Raw genomic sequence first — 16,390 nt, 5'->3', positions numbered from 1 at the left:
TGCTTAACCTGAAACAATGAGCTCAAACATAAGCAACAGGACCACTAGGACAAGCCTAGGGTCAAAAGAGGATGAAAAAGTCAAAACAGCAAATGAAAGTCAACCAAAATCAAGTTCAAACATTTAAGAAGCAAGCACAATTGGTCCCACATTCATATCATTCATCATCATGATTTCATAAGCAAAGGAAGTCAAAGCATGGCAAATGAAGGCTCATAGAAGTCAACAGCAAGACTTAGCTCAAAAGCAATCATAATCAATTCCAAAAATCACCAAATAATTCATGCTCAATCACAATCCACATAATGACATGCATATAAAATTTCAGCTCAATTGGATCATGGGAAGATAGTCAATTAAAATCAGGAAGTCAAAACAATTCCAAGCATGCTCAAAGAAGTCAAATAAACATGTATCAACTTCAAAAAAATCATAACTAAATGAAAACAGATGAGAAATGAATGGGATCAACACCAATGCAAAGCTCAAAATGTCTAGTATGCACATGTAAAATTTCATGATCATCCAATAAAGTATGAGAATTTCACAAAGGAAAAGGCAAGATGTATCACACAAGTCAACATTTTGGTCAAACAGGGGATAAAATCTCAAACAATTTGGAAATGGCATAATTAATTCCAGGAAAATTCACAAGTCAACTAGACATATAAGAGAAGGATCATGCAAAATTTCACATTAATTGGAGGTCAGGAAGCATGTCAACAAAAATCATGAAATTGCATATCATTGGTGTGACACAAATTGTCACACCCTACTTCCAAAATTCATATCTCAACAACCACATAAGATAAATTCAAGAACTCTACATCAAAACAAACATGAATGAGTGTAGATTAACCACAAAAAATTTCAGAGTCATTGGATGCATCATCACAATTTCACAAAAGAATTGGCAAAAGGTACAAAATGTGCATACATGTCAAGAACCCTAATGCCATTTAAAATTTGACCAACCAAAAATTCAGCAAAAATCATGATAAAAAAAGTAGACATTCATGTGAACAATATGCAAAAATTTTCATGAAATTTGGAATTAAAATGATGATGTTATGAATTTTTAAAGATGTGTAACAAAAATGCAATAAAAATTGAAATAAACAATGATTTAATGGAAATAATTATGACCGAGTGGCATTGTGGTAATTTTGGGGATCATTTAACAAAACGCCGCGTTTTGGCACGGCAGAGGAAATGTTGCTATTGGTTCACGGCAATCCAACAGTGCCTGGCTCATGCAAACAAAGAAAACACACGCGATTTCTGGGCATTTCAAATACATCCTAGGGTTTGCTACAGTACCCGTCATCATCAACAATCGATCATGAACAAATTCCCCAGAAAATAAAATCGAGCATGGCAATCGAATCTACAAATAACAAGCATCATATATCCAGCAAGCATAATCATTAAAACACACCAACATCCAAGAATCGAGCAAAGAACTCATGCATCCATAAACTTTAAAACAGCATATCTCAAGGAATACTTGACCATTTCATGCAATCCAAAGCTCATTAAAATCAGCATAACAAGAGCTATCTAAAACATAGCATGGCATAGTAAATGGTTAAGGTCGAAACCTTACTTGTTTTTGAAGAAAAATGAAAACAGTGATGGATTGATGTTGTTGTGCTGAAACAGCTGCAGGTCCAAGCTTGTAATGATGAATGGAGAGTGGCTTGTAGCTCAATAACCCTTGGAAATACTCAGATCGAGTTTTGCCATTGTTGGAGCTTGGTGAAAACAGAACATGAGATGTTGTTACAGCAGGAAAATGAAGCTTGGAAATGGCTCACAAGCGATGATATGTTGAGGGAATAGCAAAGCAGCTCGTGGTCCTTTGAAGTTTTTGACAGAATTTTTGAAAATGAAGAAAATGGATTTGAGAGAGTATGAGAGAATTCTGTCTTGGTTGATGGCTGCTAGGGTTTAGAAATCTCAGAAAAATGTCTATTTGTATGCTGTTTTAACTTGGCTAAGTGAATGCTAAACATGATTAGCTCAAATGAACCATTTTGCTAATTGTCCAATTTCCACTCAAATGGCGAGGTGTATGGTGCTGTACACGAATTTGGGCCTTGAGCATGCTTCAAATATCATCTCAAACAAATTCCAAATGGCCAAAGTGAGTAAAAATCAATAATTGAAAAAGTCAAAATTTAACTTCACTTGAAATTAAATAATGCAAGTCCAAAAAGGTCATTTTGCATGGTGATGTTTTGGTGAATGAGAATGATATTTTTGGAAAGAGGGGATCAAATAGAGCTTGTAGGAAAAAACCCCACTAAAATTGGCCTTGTGGTTCATGAGATATGGCTCTTTGAAGTTCATGAATTTGTGAAAATGAATTGATCATATCTTGCCAACCATACATGGGAATTGAGTGTTCTTGGACTTTTTGAAAATGGGAGAACAAGATCTTCAACTTTCATGTTGGGCAAAAATTCATTTGAAGCTTGTATCATGATGTAAGTTGAGGATCAAGGAGTTTCCATTTTTGGCAGTTGAAATTACAGGTCCACTTTCTATTTTGGGAAGTTTTCTGTTTGACCTCAAATTCTTCCATGATGAGGTTGGACATGATATATGAGGCTTATATAAGCATGAATGAACTCCTTCAAATCAATTCCATCCATCAAATCACTGATTAAATCCACAGTTGACCAAGTTTGACTTTCTGTTGACTTTTCTAGGGTTTTGCATGAATGAAGCACTTCTGATGAATTCCAAACCCTAATTCCTTGAGACCTTGATTCCAGATGATGTCCCAAGTCATATGAACTCTTGATTATTGATCATGGTGCCCAAATTCTGCAAGAATGGCCACCATCCACTGCTTTGACTGACTGTTGACTGTCTTTGACCTAATTGCTGATGATTGCTTCAACTGCAAGCAACAAGGTTAAACTGACAATATTTTTGTACTTTTTGGTTAGTAAACATGTGAAAAGCAAAGATATACAAATGCAAAACATGCTTGGTGATCAAGAACCACACTCACAAGGCAACCTACCCACTAGGAGGGGAACTAGGGTATGCAATGATCCTTGAGGCCATGATATGATATGATATGGGCCATGAGGGATCTTAGGGCCAAAATTGGGGTCTTACAGACTCTTTTGGGGATAAGAAAGAAATGCGTGAGCAGGTCACGACTTGAAACTGGGGAGTGAAGGGATAAAAAAAATGCGTGAGCCAGGTCACGACTCAAAACTGGGGAAAAGAGTTCCAAAGGGAAATAAATCCAATGGAAAAACACAAGCTGACTCAAAGATGCATGTATTGGGGAATATGCCAACACAGCAAAACTATCCACAATGGATACTTCGGATAAAAAATCTGGACTCAGGTTGGGGAAAGACTTGAACAAATCAAATCCCTGTCGGGGAAAATGCATGTATTGGGGAAAACCAACACAGCAAAAGGATGATCCACAACAAAAACTTCACTGGGGAAATCTAAAAAAGACTCTGCAGGGGAAGCAAAGGGATGAGGTGTTGCCGGTTACTGGGTAACAAGCTCAGGAAGAATGAATATCTAAGACCGGTGTAAGGGTGAGAGATATCAATCAACCAAATCATCTGAGGAAGACTTGAAAAAGGTATATTTCAACTCAGGAAAATCTGACTCCACAGGGGACCAAGGTCATAATAGGGAGCAGAAGGAAGGAACACCAGGGATACCGGTTACTGGGTATATAATAGGTGACCGACCAAAGCGTGAATTGGTTTTATGCCAAAACACTCATCATCCAGAAGAAGGCTGGAAAAGCAATCTTGTTTAAAGGATGCACATTCGACTTTGCAAAAGGACATGAATCTTACTCGACTGAGGAAGAACAAAAGACTTCGACCAAAGAGTGCATGAGATATATTATCTATTGCCGTCAAAACGTAGATAATATACTCGCATGGAAGATTATACATAACCGGGTTGTAGGTTAACAAAGGATAAATCGACTGAGGCGTGAATTGGTGTGTGTGCCAAAACACTCATCATCCTGAAGAAAGCTGGAAAAGCAGACTTGTTTATAGGATGGACATTCGATTCCACAAAGGGAATACGAATCTTACTCAATGGAGAAGGACAAAAGACTTCGACCATAGAGTGCATGAGATATATTATCTATTGCCGTCAAAACATAGATAATATACTCGCATGGAAGATTATCCACAACTGGGTTGTAGGTTAACAAAGGATAAATCGACCGAGAAGAAAGGCATCGGGGTACCAAAACTAGGTGTATAATGATGACCAATCAAGGGAGAAACAATCGTTACCAGCAACAACAGGGTAAACGAGAGATGACTCACTGGGGATAAATTGCGCAAACAAGGCAACTATCTCAGTAAATGGGGTAGAATGAATATTCGATTCCGCAAAGGGATAACGAATCTTACTCAACTGGGGAAACACAAAAGGCTTTGACTGAAGAGTGCATGAGATATATTATCTATTGCCGTCAAAACATAGATAATATAATCGCATGGAAGATTATCCATAACCGGGTTGTAGGTTAACAAAGGATAAATCGACCGAAAAGAGAGGCATCGGGATACCAAACTAGGTATATAATGATGACCAATAAAAGGGAGCAACAATCATTACCGGCAAACGGTAAATGAAAGAGGACCCGCTGGGATAAATTTGCTTACTTAGAGCAATCATCCACAAGAAGGAAGGAATATCAATACCGAATACTGGATAATGATAACCAACAAAGAGGGGATTACATCTACCGAATACTGGGCAGAAAACCACAGAAGAGTAACCGTCATCGGTTAGGATGAACAACAAAGGTTAACTCTGCAAAGGGGAGAAATAGGATTTACAACTACCGGATACTGGGTAGAAGACCAAAGACTCAGCTGAGAATAAGGATAGGGTTTACAACTACCGGATACTGGGTAGAAAACCGCAAACTCCGCTGGGGATAAGATGAATGATTGCCGGTTACTGAGCAAATATTCATTTATACCGCGGGGAAGCACAGACTCCGATGGGGAGGAAAAACATAGGATTTATAACTACCGGATACTGGGTAGAAAACCACAAAATCCGTCATCAACCAGGATGAACCACAATGGTTACCTCTGCTAAGGGATGAAAGTATAAGATTTACAACTACCGGATACTGGGTAGAAAACCACAAAAATCCGTTGAGGATAAATGTGAATGATCACTGGCGACCTTACTGGCGATAGGGCGAATGATTGTCGATTAATGAGCAATTATTCATTTACCACAGGTAAACACCGAAGACAGTCACAAGAAGCCAATTTAGGGTCAAACCAAAAAAGGCAAACTGAATCAAGACTCATCCTAATGACGATATAACTCAATAGGGGAAACCATCCCAATATATGTGTTGGGAGGAAACGAAAACAACCGTCGTCCACGAGGATATAACTCAGTGGGGAAATGGCAGGAAAGATAAACACTTTCTGCTTATGGGGCTGACTCTATGTTGAAGGATCAGACACACCCACATCTGCTTTGGGAGATATACCACCAAATAGCAGGAGATAACAAACAATAGATATATGGCAAAGAATGCAACATGAATATCTGAATGTTATAAGTATGCATGTATATGCGTGGTTTATGTATGATGAATGCTGAAAAATAGACATATCTAACACAAACAGGTCCAGGAAAAGGCACACAGCCACCCGGTACTACATCTCAAAGGAGAAAGCCAGGATCACCGGAGAACATCCAAACTGCTGGAGATCCGAGATGCTAAGAAGCAAAGACTTTGCCGGGAAAACATAGATATCAGGAAATCATAAAATCTCTGGGGGATGAATCATCAATCAATCCGGCTAGGGAAGAGAGTTCACTGCACAGGCAGAAACTGCCACAAAGCAACTCTACTAGGGAATCCATCAGCAACTCTACTGTGGAATCCAGAGATACCAGGAACAACAATATCTCTGCAGGGGATAACACCATCACAGATAAAATCCAACAACTCTACTGGGGATCTATCTGAGGAAGAAAAGATTGCTCTTCAGCTGAAGGGGAGAGTGGTGAACATCTGAACAAGCATACCACTCTTGGATAGACCACAAATCTCAGCTAGGGAGAAGAGCTTAATGCACAAGTAGAATCTGCCGCAAAAGCAACTCTGGTTGGGGAAATTGTCATCACAGATAAAATCCACCACACCAACAACCTGCTGGAGACTGAACCATCATAGATAAGATCCAACACACTAACCACTCTGCTGGGGATCTATCTGAGGAAGCTGGAGGAAATTCTAGGGATCAACCACCAAATACCGAACCTTCTAAAGGCCACTTCTGCTAAGGAGGGAAGATCACTGCTCTGCTGAAGTGAAAAGGGACAAATAAATCTTCCCAACATTCTGCTAAGGGGAAGAAGCCACAAAAGGCAACCTGCTCGGGAGAAAAACCTACAAAAGGCCCCGGAGGAAGAGGATATAGTCAAATGCCAGGGATATGAACAAATGTCTTACCCTGTTGGAAATCATACCACCCTTGGGAGAGCACTGAGGGTATCCTAAGTATCTTTTTTATCATTGTGAATGTTCACTTTGTTAAAAAACAATTTGTGAAAAATTTGTTTGTTTAAAACAATGATATTTTATCAATTAAAACATGCAAAACATTTGTTGAATTGAAACAAATAAGAGTGCAAATAATTGGATAAAAGCTCAAATTCATTTGATGGAATGGTAGCCTGCAAATGGCAAGACTCCATAGATCTTTTACAAGTTTGAAATTGGTGATATATATTGGAAAAGGGCTACATTGAACATAATGACCATTTCTCCACCAATTTCGGGTTCGATGTATTCGAAGCTTTAGTTGACGACGAATGAATAGGAATCTCTGACGGATGACAGAAATAGAACACAATCTTGTCAGGATGCAGTTACTTGCCAAATCCCTAATTTTTGCCTAGATTGCCCCAGGATGAGGTACTCAATCTAGCGGGATGCAAATATTCGTTTTTTCATGTGTCTAATATTTGCCTGGATTGCCCTTTCGGGTTTTCAATCCACCGAGACGCTCATTTTTGCCTAAGCTGCCCTTTCGGGTATCAACTTAGCGAGCTATTCTGTTTTTATTTTAGGCGAAGTATTTCTTGACTGCATCTGAATTCACAGGACGAGTGAAATCCTCCCCATCCATAGTTGTAAGTATCAAAGCACCGCTTGAAAAGGCTCTCTTAACAACATATGGACCTTCATAGTTTGGAGTCCACTTGCCCCTGGAATCGGGCGCGAAAGACAAGACTTTCTTGAGCACAAGGTCACCTTCTCGGAACACACGAGGCTTGACCTTCTTATCAAAAGCTTTCTTCATTCTCTATTGATATAACTGACCATGACACATGGCAATCAATCTCTTCTCTTCGATCAAATTCAGTTGGTCATAACGACTCTGAACCCATTCAACATCACTCAACTTGGCCTCCATCAAGACTCTCATTGATGGGATCTCCACCTCTACTGGGAGTACGGCCTCCATGCCATAAACAAGAGAGAAAGGGGTTGCCCGTGTTGAAGTGCGGACAGATGTACGATATCCATGCAAAGCAAATGGCAGCATCTCATGCCAATCTTTGTACGTAACAACCATCTTCTGGATAATCTTCTTGATATTCTTATTAGCAGCTTCAACAGCCCCATTCATGTTGGGTCTGTAAGGAGAAGAATTATGGTGTGCAATCTTGAACTCACTGCACAACTCTTCCATCATCTTGTTATTCAGATTAGATCCATTATTAGTAATGATCTTATCTGGCACACCATAACGACATATGAGTTGATTCTTGATAAACTTCATGACCACCTGGCGAGTCACATTTGCATATGACGCAGCTTCAACCCATTTGGTGAAGTAATCAATTGCTACGAGAATAAACCTGTGTCCATTGGACGCTTTCGGCTCAATCATGCCAATCATGTCAATTCCCCACATAGAGAAAGGCCATGGTGATGAAATCACATTCAGAAGTGTCGGAGGAATATGAGTCTTATCCGCATAAATCTGACACTTGTGGCATTTCTTCACATATTTGCAGCAGTCAGACTCCATTGTCAGCCAATAGTAGCCTGCTCTCAACATCTTTCTAGCCATGGAATGTCCATTGGAATGAGTACCAAATGAACCCTCATGGACCTCAATCATCACCAGGTCTGCTTCATGTCTATCCACGCATCTGAGCAGAACCATGTCAAAATTTCTCTTATAAAGCACTTCGCCATTGAGGTAGAAACTACCTGACAATCCCCTAAAAGTTTTCCTATCTTTCACAGATGCCCCAGGCGGGTAGACCTGGTTCTGGAGGAAACACTTGATGTCATAATACCATGGCTTATCATCTTTTGCTTCTTCAACTGCACACACGTGAGCTGGTCTATCCAAGCGCATTACGGTGATATTGGGAACTTCATTCCAATATTTAACCACAATCATTGAAGCAAGCGTAGCAAGAGCATCTTCCATCCGATTATCATCTCGAGGAATATGATGAAAGTCAACTTCAGTAAAGAACGTTGAAATCCTCCTCGCATAATCTCTATAGGGAATAAGACCAGGCTGATTCGTTTCCCATTCACCGTTGATCTGATTGACAACGAGGTCCGAATCACCATAAACATCGAGATGCTTGATCCTCAGATCAATGCATTCTTCCAATCCCATAATACAGGCTTCGTACTCAGCCATATTATTCGTGCATTTGAAAGTTAGCCTTGCTGTAAAAGGAATATGTGTGCCCTGAGGAGTAATGATTACTGCCCCAATACCATTTCCGTACTGATTTACAACGCCATCAAATACCATACTCCATCTGGAACCAGGCTCTGGCCCTTCATCGAGTGTAGGCTCATCACAATCTTTCATCTTCAAATACAGAATCTCCTCATCTGGGAAGTCGTACTGAACAGACTGATGGTCTTCAATCGGCTGATGTGCCAAGTGGCCAGGCAAGATACTACCTTTAATAGCCTTCTAAGCTCGATACTCAATATCATACTCAGATAACAACATCTGCCAACGGGCAATCCTCCCGGTTAAAGCAGGCTTCTCAAAGATATACTTGATTGGATCCGTTCTGGATATCAACCAAGTTGTATGATTTATCATATACTGGCGTAAACGCTTAGCGGACCAAGCCAAAGCACAACATGTCTTCTCAAGCATTGAGTATCGAGACTCACAATTGGTGAACTTCTTATTCAAGTAGTAGATAGCATACTCTTTCTTTCCGAATTCGTCTTGCTGACCAAGGACACAACCCATTGAGTCTTCAAGAACTGTCAGATACATGATCAAAGGACTTCCTTCCACAGGCGGAGACAGGATCGGAGGTTCAGACAGATACTCTTTGATACTGTCGAAAGCTTTCTGGCAATCCTCGGTCCAATCATGAGACTGATCTTTCCGAAGGAGCTTGAATATCGGCGCACATGTGACAGTCATGTGGGATATGAATCTGGAAATATAATTCAAGCGGCCAAGAAAACCTCGGACTTGCTTCTCAGTTTTGGGCGCAGGCATCTCTTGTATTGCTTTGACCTTTGCAGGATCAACCTCAATACCTCTTTCGCTGATAATAAAGCCCAATAACTTGCCAGAACGGACTCCAAATGTACACTTGTTGGGATTCAGACGAAGCTTGAACTTCCTCAAACGCTGGAAAAGCTTCAACAAATGCTCTACATGTTCAACTTCCGTTCTTGACTTGGCAATCATATCATCAACATAGACCTCAATCTCCTTGTGCATCATATCATGGAACAAGGTAGTCATAGCTCGTTGATACGTGGCTTCGGCGTTCTTCAAACCGAAGGGCATCACTCGATAACAGAATGTTCCCCAAGGTGTGATGAATGTTGTCTTCTCCATATCCTTGGGTTCCATTTTAATCTGATTATATTCGGAAAATTCGTCCATAAATGAGAAGATATTGAATTTAGTTGTATTGTCTACCAACATATCAATGTGTGGTAGAGGGAAATCATCTTTCGGACTAGCTTTATTCAAATCACGGTAATCCACACACATCCGTACTTTTCCGTCTTTCTTAGGCACGGGCACAATATTGGCCACCCATTGAGGATACGTAGAAGTCACCAGAAACTCCGCATCAATTTGCTTCTGAACTTCCTCTTTGATCTTCACTGCCATGTCGGGATGAGTTCTTCTGAGCTTCTGCTTCACAGGCACGCACTCAGGTTTCAAAGGCAGGAAATGTTGCACAATATATGTATCTAAACCTAGCATGTCTTCATACGACCAAGCGAAGATATCAACATATTCTCGTAGCAATTCGATCAATCCCTTCTTAACAGATTCTTCCAGGAGTGCCCCAATCTTCACTATTCGAACACAATCTTCAGACCCCAAGTTGACTGTTTCCAGATTCTCAAGATGCGGCTGAATGATCTTCTTTTCATGCTCAAGAAGACGGGTAATCTCGTCAGGAATCCCTTCAACATCATCTTCCTCTGCTTCAAATATAGGGAACTCAAAATTGGGAGATGGCGTTGGATCATTATGTTCAATAGGTTTAGAGATCAACCTGCATAATGATTTTGGATATGAAAAGCTTTTAGAAATCAAACAAGGCAATCCTTATGCAGATGAAAAGATTGATTTTTTTCTTTTTAGGGTTTTTTGTGATCACCAATTTCATGCAAAAAGCGAAAAGTGAAAATAATTGGAAAAACAAACATTTAGCATGAATTTATTGAATGAAAATATCATTGTATTTATGTTGCCAACAATGTCATCACTTCTCCTTTTGGCATGGGAGAAGGGTTTTTCAAACAAAGTGATCATTACTCGGACTTATGGATAACTATAGGAACATCCACAGCGACCCAATTGTTGCAGGTCCCGCCAGGGATGACAAAATTGTCAGAATCCTCTGCATCCTCTTCCAAGATAGCAGCGGCTTCCTCACTCTGACCGGTATGGATGAAACCTCCACTCTTTGACAGCCCTTTCTCATTGAAGACCCCATAAGAAAAGCCAATGCCATCCCGAGACTTATTGTCTTCAAGCTCGATCATTTTTCCTAGACCAGCAACTGCACCACATTCAATGGCCAGTTTCGCATCTCTATAGGAAGCAAATGAAGGAGTTCTCTTCTCAACAGGCTCAGCTATAGGTAAAGCTTGGAAAGGAGTTCCAACTTCATCCTCAACATCTATGTATGAGAAGGGAGACAAGTGGCTAACCAGGAGAGCCTTTTCTCCCCCTACCACTACCAGTTTCTTATTCTTCACGAATTTCAGCTTCTGGTGTAGGGTTGATGTCACGGCGCCAGCCTCGTGAATCCATGGTCTACCAAGGAGACAGCTATACGATGGGTGGATATCCATAACCTGGAAGGTAATCTGGAAATCACTTGGTCCAATCTTGATTGGGAAATCAACTTCCCCAATCACAGTCTTACACGACCCATCGAAAGCTTTCACAACGACTCCACTCTGCCTCATGGGAGGCCCTTGAAATGACAATCTTGCGAGAGTAGATTTTGGCAATACATTCAGGGATGACCCAGTGTCCACCAGCACGTTGGACATGGAAATGTGTAAAGCCAAGTTGTGGTCTCTTCCCTCCTCAGGGAGATCAGAGTCACAGAAACTCAAATTGTTACAAGCAGTAATGTTTGCAACAATGCTATCAAACTGTTCTATGAGGACATCGTGATCAACATATGCCACATCCAAAACCTTCTGCAGAGCCTCTCTATGCGGTTCTGAATTCAGAAGTAAGGATAGCACGAATATCTTGGATGGCGTTTGTAGAAACTGGTCTACAACGCTGTACTCACTCTTCTTGATGAGCCTTAGCATCTCATCAAAGTATTCTTTCACATTGCCACTAGGGCAAACAGAAGCAGGAGTTTTTGGTACAGAGGAGGGTTTAACAACAGGTGTCGGATTCGGAGCATTCACCTCATTCCCAACCGGGCGTTCAACAGAATCAGCTCTAGCCTGAGGCTTCGGAGGTGCTGAAAACACACGACCACTACGGGTCAACCCACTGACATCAGCAATATTCACAACAGACGGAGAAGGCAAAGGCACTTCTTTCCCATCTTCCACAGCAACAACATTGTATCGGAAGGGAATCGCCTTTTCGGAAGAATAAGGCACCGGACCGGCAGGCTTGATAATCACCGGAGAAATCACATTGACCTCAGGTTCATCTTCATCAATATTCTTATTCTGAAGGATCTCGATGACTCCTTCGTCCAGCAATTCCTGAAGGTCTTTGCGCACTTGGCGACAACCCAATCAGTTAACAGAACAGATTCGACATCTATCATGATCATGCTCCAGATGACTGTACTCATACAGCAAACGATGCAAATCAACAAGAGACTGTCGAATATGGCTGACATATTTGACCTTGTACTTGCCAGGGCAACCCTTGACCATGTTGACAGATTTCCCATGCTCGGGCAACGGGTTCTTCTTAACATTAGGACCTGCGTCCTCAAAGCTCAAAATGCCACACCTCATAAGGTCTTGAACCTTAGTCTTCAACTGAAAGCAGTTCTCCACATCATGGCCGGGAGCACCAGAATGATAGACACAATGCAAATCAGGCTTATACCACCACTAAGGGTTAACAGGTATAGCTGGCGGGTCTCTCGGAGTAATCAACTTTCTCTTTATTAAAGAGGGATACAGTTCTGCGTATGACATTGGAATCGGATCGAAAGTGATCTTTTTCCTCTCATAACTCGTGCTGGCTTGATTACTTTTGCGAGGCTGGTAGGCCTGCTGCTGCGGACGATGCTGTTGTTGATATTGCTGAGATGGTTGTTGATTATTACCACGCTGCTGATATTGCTGATTATCCCTGAAAACAGGTGCTATATTAGCCACCTGATGCTGATTATCGGCTGGACGCACAGTCTTCCTCTTCACAGAGGGTCTTCTAGATTTCACATGGGAGGTCACAGCATGTGCCTCTCCATCTTTCTTCTTCGCAAACGCCTCATATCATTTGGCAGAAGAGCCTTCATCTTTGGTTAGCCGTCCTTCTCTGACTCCTTCCTCTAGACGCATCCCCATGTTCACCAACTCGGTGAAATCAGAAGGAGCGCTAGCAATCATCCGCTCATAATAGAATGAACTCAAGGTCTTCAGAAAGATCTTGGTCATTTCTTTCTCTTCTAGCAGAGGCACAATCTGAGCTGTCAACTCTCGCCACCTCTGGGCGTACTCTTTGAACGTTTCCTTATCCTTCTGGGACATGGCCCGCAACTGATCCCGATCGGGAGCCATATCCACATTGTACTTGTACTACTTGACAAAGGCTTCGCCAAGATCATTGAAGGAACGGATGTTCGCATTGTCCAAACTCATATACCAACGCAGTGCGGCACCAGACAAACTGTCCTGAAAATAATGGATGAGCAGCTGATCATTATCTGTCTGAGTTGACATCTTCCTGGCATACATGACCAGGTGGCTGAGAGGACAAGTATTCCCTTTGTATTTTTCAAAGTCAGGGACCTTGAATTTCACAGGAATTTTCACACCGGGAACCAAACACAGCTCGGCAGCAGACTTGCCAAAGAGATCCTTTCCTCGAAGATTTTTCAATTCCTTGCGCAGCTCAAGAAATTAATCATTCATAGCATTCATCTTCTCATGAACATCTGAGCCCTCAGACGGCTCAGAATGATAGATGGTGTCTCTACCCTAGGAACGGTATGCACGACAGGAGGAGGAACAACAAGGACCAGGCTAGATGCCGGCATAGAAGCAAAGGTCGGAGCAGGAATATCAGGCATAAAGCTGGGAGGCATCCCCCACGGAAACCCGGTTGGCATGGCTGTTGCAAAATGTGCACTGGCAGCAGGCACAATTGAGGAAACAATCTTAGAGATGATTGTCCTCTGGGGAGGAGTTGAAGGTGTTGGAGACGACTGGCTCTTGGAAGCCAAGAACGATTCCATCAAAGCACTCAGTCTGGCGACTTCCTCCTTGAGTTCACGGTTCTCTTGCTCTAGATGATCCATCAATCTGGAAGAGTTGGCTCTGGTGTAGTACCGGTGAGTCAGCTTGTCTTCAAAATAAATGAAGAGCAACAGAGTTAGACCACAAGACCAGAGGCTGAGAACAACACCTACTTATGCATATGATGCATGCAATGCTTGTGCATATGATTTGTTTTTATTTCAAAGGAACTTTAGGGTATTATTTGCAATTTTTGAAATATTACGCATTTTATCGCATATGGAAATATCTCATCAAATATATCAGGGAAAAGAAGTACAACATTGTCAATCATATACAAGAGAAAAGGAAAATAATCATCCTATGGATCCCTAGAAGCTCGGGACACCGGAAGATAAGCTGCACGAAGCCTCTTCACCTCCCTCTCATAAACTGCTTCCATATCCGCCTTCTCTTTGACGAGTCGATCATACCTCCTTTTCCAAAACTTGGAAGACTGAGGAAGTAGAGAAGTCCATGAATCATCAGAATCATCAATGACCTGATGCTCGAGGAACTCAATCATAGCATCTTTCTCCTTAATCTGCTGAAGCAACTCTTCTCTTTCACGGATCCAGGCACGTGAAAGGTCTTCGTCTCTCAACTCCTCTACTCCTTGGTTAGGGAGGGTTGAAGGCCCAGCCACAACCAAAGGTGTAGGTCTCGGATAATCGTAAGGCATGAGATACTCAGATGCTCTCTTCCTTACCCAAGCAGTGTAAGGCTCCATAGCAATGCAATTCTTAGGACCCAACTCATACCTGCCTTTCTTATGCACCTTGCGCCAAGCGTGAACCATTCTTCCTTTCAAGCCTTGGGGATCTTTACCCTCCTGAAAGAACACACCTTCTAACAGAATGTTATTAGGTTTATCCTTTAGGGGGAACCCAAGCTGACGACATGCTAACACAGGGTTGTAGCTAATCCCACCACATGTACCAAGAAGAGGTACATTGGAGAATTCACCACAAGAGTCGATAATCTGCACACCATCATAGACACGGTTATACCAAGAGATATCATCATTAGTGAGAGACATGAGCCTCGTAGACCACCGTAGACATCCCTTGTTCTCCTTGAAGGCGACCGTCTGAGGTAAGTGAGAAATAAACCACTTATACAACAGAGGCAATATGTATCCCCCAATAGAGTCGGAACGGGATTAAGAGCAGAGAAGGTCCTAATAGCGTTCACATCCACAAACTTGTCGATGTTGGGGAACAATACCAACCCATAGATGAGAAGTAAAAATATGGCTTCAAAGGCATCCTCACTCATGGCCTTCCCATAAACAGTAGCTTGAGCAATGAGGAATTCAGAAGGGAGACCTTGTGAAATTCTGGTGTAGTCAGAGTTTAGATGTTCTACGCCAAGTAATGACATCTGGTCTAACATTGTTACTAATACAGCAAGACAGTTATACAAATTAAAACCTAGTACTGATATGCACACATTCACAGATGTCACGACATCTGCTACTATATCACCATAGAATGGAAGAACACCCAGTTCTGTCCATCTGGTACAAAGACACAACAGAGATCAAACATAGCACTTACTTCTGTTGAGCCTGCACAGTTATCAGCATGATGTCTCAACATTGATTTGAACATCACCTGTTACAGCATTACAGGTTTACCTTATATTATAACAGACAAAATTATAACGTACATAAGGTAAAAACACAGGTAATTGTTAACCTAGTTCGGTGCAACATCACCTACGTCTGGGGGCATACCAAGCCAGGAAGAAGATCCACTATCAGCAGTATTAATTCAGAGTTAAACTCCCCCGTTTACAACTCTTCACTTAATCCCTACCCAATGCAATCTATACCTAGGAACTCCTAGATAGAAACCTCCAGTTTCCATTCCTATCACTACAATTACAATGTAATGCTAACCAACTTGAACTTGCTTCACAGCTTCGTTCAAGAACATAATCACTCTTCCCTACAGGCTTTGAGTTACAAATACTCTCAGCTTTGAACACTGAGAAACACATGGTAACCATCCCACAGGTTGGGAGGTTTACCTCACACACACCTCTAAATTTTCATTCTAAGAGGCTTACAAAAACTAGGTTACAATATGCTATTTATAACCTAATCACCCAACTGGATTTGGGCCTTCAGAAATCGCAGCAAACTTCTCCTTTGCTGTTACAACATCAACAGAAACTTTCTGCTACAAACAAGGTCTTCAATCTTTTAGTTCCTAAAATATCTCCATATTTAGTTCCTAAAATATCTCCATATTTAGTTCCTACAATATCTCCATAGTTAGTTCCTAAAATATCTCCATATTTAGTTCCTAAAATATCTCCATATTTAGTTCCTAAAATATCTCAAGACCTCCACAAATAATG

The sequence above is a fragment of the Lathyrus oleraceus genome, chromosome 1, assembly GCF_024323335.1.
Source record: "Lathyrus oleraceus cultivar Zhongwan6 chromosome 1, CAAS_Psat_ZW6_1.0, whole genome shotgun sequence".
Classification (NCBI taxonomy): Eukaryota; Viridiplantae; Streptophyta; class Magnoliopsida; order Fabales; family Fabaceae; genus Lathyrus; species Lathyrus oleraceus.
This window is presented reverse-complemented; position numbering follows the sequence as displayed.